This window comes from Anolis carolinensis, chromosome 3, assembly GCF_035594765.1.
Source record: "Anolis carolinensis isolate JA03-04 chromosome 3, rAnoCar3.1.pri, whole genome shotgun sequence".
NCBI lineage: Eukaryota > Metazoa > Chordata > Lepidosauria > Squamata > Dactyloidae > Anolis > Anolis carolinensis.
The window spans coordinates 279,140,366-279,146,888 of NC_085843.1; the positions used below are offsets into that span (position 1 = coordinate 279,140,366).

Here is a 6,523-nt window from a genome sequence, read left to right on the forward strand (position 1 = left end):
ACAACCCTGTGATCCTGGCCATGAAAGCCTTCGACAACACAAGAAAAGAATAGTTAGGATCCTCCAACCGAAACCATTCTCCGTTGTAATAATTTGAGGCCATAGGTATGTGATGATGCGAGAATGAGACCTGGAGATATGATTTCCTTTTGTCTGTCTTCTTGGAAAATTGCGTCAAAAACTCAGCCTTAGAAACCATGTAAAGTTCAGTTTTATACACCATGGATTGGGAACACTCTCCATCTCCCTTTATCTATACTTTGTATTTGAAAGCTCTGGGGTAAACTTTGGTTTGCGTGGTGTTTTGGACTTCAACTCCCACCATTCCTAACAGCCTCAGGCCCTTTCCTTTTTCCCCTCAGCCGCTTAAGCGGCTGAGGGGAAAAAGGAAGGGGCCTGAGGCTGTTAGGAATGGTGGGAGTTGAAGTCCAAAACACCCCGTGGACCAAAGTTTATCAATTCCTGTTTTAGACCCTGGCACTCTTTTTGCTTTTCCATGGCACCAAATGATCCATGTTAAGTCATTCCCATCAACCTCCTGTTTGGGACTTTTAACAAAAGACATCCAGGAACATTTCCTAATACATGATGAGCCATTACAGTAAATAATTAATGTGGCACATGTTCAATACAGAAGTGCAAGTCTGCCTGCGGTGCAGCTCTTGCCAACACAGCTGAAAGGTTTGGTGTGCCATGGTCCCCTTTTTTTCCCATTCACAAAAATATATGGGTTAGGTCTGCAAAGTGGGCCTCTCAGTCCCTTGGACATAATGGGGAAGATTCGCTTTGCAAAGAAGCAAATGATGGCTATCTTTAAAGTATGGCTATCTTTAAAACAGGCACTTATGACCCACCCCAAATTATCCCACTCCAAAAGAGACACAGACAATTATCCCATCTGGATGCTGTGTCTAAAACAGTCCTTTTCCCACTAGACTAAGTTATCCAACAAAATTGCCTCGTCCAGGGCTTACCTAAGGAATGACACGCACACTCTGCAGTCTCAAGCAGCCCAATTTGGGAAGAATTCATAAGGATGTGAAAAAATCAGCACATTTCTAGATGGACTCCTCCTTCCGTTAGCAGCTTAGTTTTCTTCCAATCTCTGCTCTCTCTTTTTCTCTTCCAAAAAGAAACCTGGCAAATGCCCTGTTTTCCTTCGCGACTGCTTGCCTATACATACTCGCTCCCTCTCTGCTGCAGACTCTCTCTAGTACTGGTTTCTCGGTGATGATGATGGTGCTGCTGCTGCTGTAGCAGCTACATCTCTGCTTCCTCAGTGCCAGAAGTAAAGGCACCGAGCAACTCCCAGGCTGGCCTAATTAAAGGGCCAGGCTGCCTGCATCAGTCTGACAGCTCAGTTGGCAAGTAGGGTTTTGCATCCTCTCCGGACGATGAAGTCTGCCTATCAGAGGTAGTTCAAAACAGGACGAAAGCCTCAGAAAGGCATCTTGACTCGAGTGAGATAAGACAATGGGCAGAGTATGCAGGAAGGAAATCAAAACAAACAGTTCCAAACAAACACACAACCATAGACTCCAAATCCTGCACTGAAAGACAGCAAATCCTTTGGAATAATCACGTATCTTTCTGAAAATACATTGTTTATATTTGTAGCAAATATCAGTGGCCTTTTTAGTTATAATAGAATATATAAAGCAAAATGAAGAACCTGCTTTGATTGAAGTCAAAAATCAGAAACTCCTCAAAGCACAGCAGACAAAAAAATCAGTACAAGAAAACCACACTACAAACTAGAGCTGACAGCTGGCACAACAAAACATTGCATGGAAAGTTCCTTGACAAAATTGACGGAAAAGCTGATAAGGAGAAGACCTGGCCCTGGCTCACAAATGGGACCCTGAAGAAGGAGACAGAAGGCCTGATCTTTGCAGCCCAGGAACAAGCCATCAGAACAAATGCAATTAAGGCCAAGATCGAAAAATCAGCTGATGACCCAAAATGCAGACTGTGCAAGGAAACCGACGAAACCATTGATCATATCCTCAGCTGCTGTAAGAAAATCGCACAGACAGACTACAAACAGAGGCACAACCATGTGGCCCAAATGATTCATTGGAACTTATGCCTCAAGTACCACCACCCTGCAGTAAAGAACTGATGGGATCACAAACCTGCAAAAGTATTGGAAAATGAGCATGCAAAAATACTGTGGGACTTTCCGAATCTAGACTGACAAAGTTCTGGAACACAACACACCAGACATCACAGTTGTGGAAAAGAAAAGGGTTTGGATCATTGATGTCGCCATCCCAGGTGACAGTCGCATTGACGAAAAACAACAGGAAAAACTCAGCCGCTATCAGGACCTCAAGATTGAACTGCAAAACTCTGGCAGAAACCGGTGCAGGTGGTCCCTGTGGTGATGGGCACACTGGGTGCCGTGCCAAAAGATCTCAGCCAGCATTTGGAAACAATAGACATTGACAAAATTACGATCTGCCAACTGCAAAAGGCCACCCTGCTGGGATCTGCACGCATCATCCGAAAATACATCACACAGTCCTAGACACTTGGGAAGTGTTCGACTTGTGGTTTTGTGACACGAAATCCAGCATATCTATCCTGTTTGCTGTGTCATACAATAAAATAAAATCTTAATTTTTATATCCCGCCTCCATCTCCCCGAAGGGACTTGGGGTGGCTAACATGGGGCCAAGCCCAAGTAATAATCACAATAACACAAAATAAAATACATACATAATGCAAATCATCAAAAGCAGAAATTAAAACCAGATAAAAACACATTTAGAAGTACAGTAGAATCTCACTTATCCAAGACTCCAAGGTTCTGAATTATCCAAGGCATTTTTGTAGTCAATGTTTTCAATACATCGTGATATTTTGGTGCTATAATTCGTAAATACAGTAATTACTATGTAGCATTACTGCATATTGAACTAATTTTTCTGTCAAATTTGTTGTATAACATGATGTTTTGGTGTTTAATTTGTAAAATCATAACCTAATTTGATATTTAATAGGCTTTTTCTTAATCCCTCCTTATTATCCAAGGTTCTGCCAGCCCGTTTAGCTTGGATAAGTGAGACTCTACTGTAACAAGGATTAAAACGAGAGCGAACTGGACCTAAATGCGAGGAATGTATATTGTAAACATAATAGGTGAGGTAAGTGGATAAAGTGCTGCATTTCATGGGAGATTTTGGAGTGAGAAACCTATGAGATTATTTCCAACTGTTGGAGCAGAATAAGAATGCAGTTGAAGCAGAATCACTTTAAATCAGTAGTTCCCAACCTTTTTTTGGCCAGGGACCACTTGACCGGAGACCACTTTGACCAGGGACCCCTCTCCAACGTTAGTACCAAAAGGGTTACGAATCAGTTTTTGGTCAACTTTCGATTCAGTTTGGTTATTTGGGGTGCTGATAGACCACGTCAGCTCTAGTTTCTGATACAGAACATATGCCATCCAGTAGATGCCATCTGCTCGCCCACAGAAAATCATATTTAATAATCTAGAGCTGGTTTTCCCCGCATGTCTCGTGGACTTTATTTCAGGTTTCGTGGCCTACCAGTGGGCCATGGCCTACAGGTTGGGAATCACTGCTTTAAATAAATATTTGGTATCAAATTTGTGGAATCTCCCATTTTATTCCTCATGCAAAAGACATGAAATTTGATGGTGGGAGACTCAGGGTGGTGTTATCGACCGCGTTTGGGGGATCGGGCCCCTTTAGAAGGAAGCCGATCCGGTCCTGAGGGAACGGACCTTGGCGAAGCCAAAAGAAGAATATAAGCCGCAATACAACCTGAAGCCTGGAATGAAGAAGGTCCGCCAAGTTGAAGGAAAATCCGCCAAGGAGTTTTTATTTAGCAATTCAGCTGAAAAGGACGCTAATAGCGATCATTCAATCTACTAGCGTAACATATGTTTCAAATAAAGCCATATTTATACAATGTTTCGGTCTGACAGCCCTTTGAATTTCCCGCCCCGCTTCCCCGCCCATCTGATCGCGGATAGGCTGAGAGGTTGAACGAGGCGGGCTTTCGTTTCCCGCCTTGCTCTGCTGGCCCAATGGGGAGCCGCTTTTTGTCCCTATTCGGGCCAATCAGAGAGGAGGAGGCGGGAGCTATTGAGACAATGAGGTGACCGGACAGGAAACATCGGATTAATTCTGGCCCAGCCAATTTCTAAAGGAATTTATGACACCCATCAAGGATGTCCGGGGTCCTGTCACGTCCACAGATTTTAGATATGTCTTTGGGGTGTCAGACGGGAAGTGGTGATGGGTGGTGATGAGCCATCATTGATGGCCCCACAGGGTGCCTTCCTGCGGCGTCCTGGCCTGGGATATGATAATGTTTGCCTTGGGGCGAGTCACCTTTAGGAATTTGGTGGCTCGCCCTATATTGTCCATGCGATCGGAATGAGATTGGATTAAACGGTGGCAGATTATCCTTTTGTTTTTGGGAAGGGAGGTCTGAGTCATAGGGCTAGAGTTCAGGTTGGGGTCATAATATTTCCCATTTGATTTCATGATCTGACAATTATATGGGATAAAATGAAAATTAAAATAAAGTTGGAACATAAACCCTGCTGGGAAGAATACATATTTTCCAGGGATCCCAAAGAGTATAAATACATATAGGCAGATAGATCTCGAGGAAATAAAGGGGAATCCATAAAGGGGGGGGGGGGGTGACATTGCATAAAGGGGAATCATGAATGGTATAAGCAATAGAAAACATTTGATAAGGACGAAGTTCACAACATCTGGGGAACCCGATATGGAGATTCATAAGAGTGGAGTTCTAGCAGCATACTTTCACAATCCATGAAGTTAGCCCAACGATTAGAAATTCATACAACAGTGAGTTAGGAGAGGGTCCAAATACATAGAATATGAAAATTCACAAATACATGAGGGAAAAGAGTTCATCTGTGATGGGAGGAATTCGTAGAGGTGTCATAGGGAAGAGGCACATGTGGGTTGCAGTCTTTGGAAGTATAAGATTTCATAAGTCCAGGGGTAGGTCTGGGGAAGAGTGTTCTTCTCCTTCATAAAATCATGAAAAGTATGAATGAAACGTGGAGGGCACCCGTCCGGGCATCCCCTGGCAGCTGTAGAGGGTGAGGGTCCTTGGAGAACTATGTCTCCCCCGCGAGAGAGCGATTCCCCCATCCCCAGTACACAGAAAGGGGCTAGGGTTCTCTTAATCCCGTTTCGCGGGCTGCGGGGAGAGAAAAGTCCGAGATAAGGCAGTAACTTGGCTTGAAAGGAGCCGTCGGTCTCGTTTGACAGTCAGCTGTTGAGGTGCCGAAAACTGGACCGATTCCGGTTCTGCTGGTTGTCTTCGAGTCAGGAGCCTTAGAAAGGGTTAGGACTAAAAGAGGAGCGTTCTAGGGGTAATTTTGATAGAGATATGAGCCAATTTGTATCGTCCGCCATGTTAATCTATGGCGGAGAAACCTCAACCGGAGTTTAAAAGGACGGGAGGGAGAGGAACTGCATGCAAAGGAAGGAGTCAGAGGGAGATACAAAATAACCAGATAGAGAGTGTTATTGTTAAAATAAATGCTACTTTTATTGGGGGATTTTGTTACATAGTTCAGGGAAGGGGAAAATGAAGGAAAAAAGTCTTTTAATAATAGTCTGCTGCGGTCCCACTTCGTTCTTTTGGAGAGTAATCTATGGAACTCTCTGCTGCGTTTTCAAATCAATTTGAAAGCCGGGGCGACGGTTATCAGTGGGAATACCATTTTCCCATCTGTTCATAAAGTTCCTGGAATGCAGCACCGACCCACAATAAGGAGCTCGATTTAGGTCACACCTTTGGCTGTGTTAGGAGCCCCAATAGCGAAGTGTGTTAAAGTGCTGAGCTGCTGAACTTGCAGACCGAAAGGTCCCAGGTTCAAATCCCGGGAGCAGAATGAGCGCCCGCTGTTAGCTCCAGGTCCTGCCAACCTAGCAGTTCGAAAACATGCAAATGTGAGTAGATCAACAGGTACCGCTCCGGCAGGAAGGTAACGGCGCTCCATACAGTCATGCCAATGGCCACATGACCTTGGAGGTGTCTACGGACAACGCCGGCTCTTCGGCTTAGAAATGGAGATGAGCACCAAACCCCAGAGTCAGACATGACTGGACTTAACGTCAGGGGAAACCTTTACCTTTTTACCTTATGGCTGTGTTAATTTACTGTGTTGAGCACAAAGTATCTCATTTCCTAAAAAAAGTTTCCAAAACTCTAAAAACAAAAACATTTAAAAATAAATGGTTTTGGTCTTTTTGAGTCCTAAGATAAGAGGCTTTCCTATCCCCACAGCTCTAGCGGACATGGAAGGAAACCCATTAAAACAAAAGCAGAAGACAGTGGTTTTCATTTGTTTCACCATTTGTTCTAAAAGGACTGAGAACAAGTTACTTGCATGCTGTCGAATAAGCTGTGTCATTATTTATCTAAACAGTAGTCTTTTCCTCTTTGGCATGCTTTTTTCGCTCTGCGCGGTAGGTTTTTCTTGGCAAGCTTTGTTCAGAGG

General features: G+C 44.0%; 1 protein-coding gene across 2 annotated transcripts in view; it reads right to left on the reverse strand.

Moving 5' to 3' along the window:
- The window catches only part of vwa5b2 (von Willebrand factor A domain containing 5B2), an 84,602-nt gene extending 83,046 nt beyond the window's left edge, over positions 1 to 1,556 (reverse strand). For both annotated transcript variants that reach the window (XM_062976850.1, XM_062976849.1), the window contains exon 1: positions 975 to 1,556. The gene's annotated coding sequence lies outside the window, so the exon portion shown is untranslated. The remainder of the gene's footprint in view (positions 1 to 974) is intronic.
- Between the last annotated feature and the right edge of the window lie 4,967 nt (positions 1,557 to 6,523).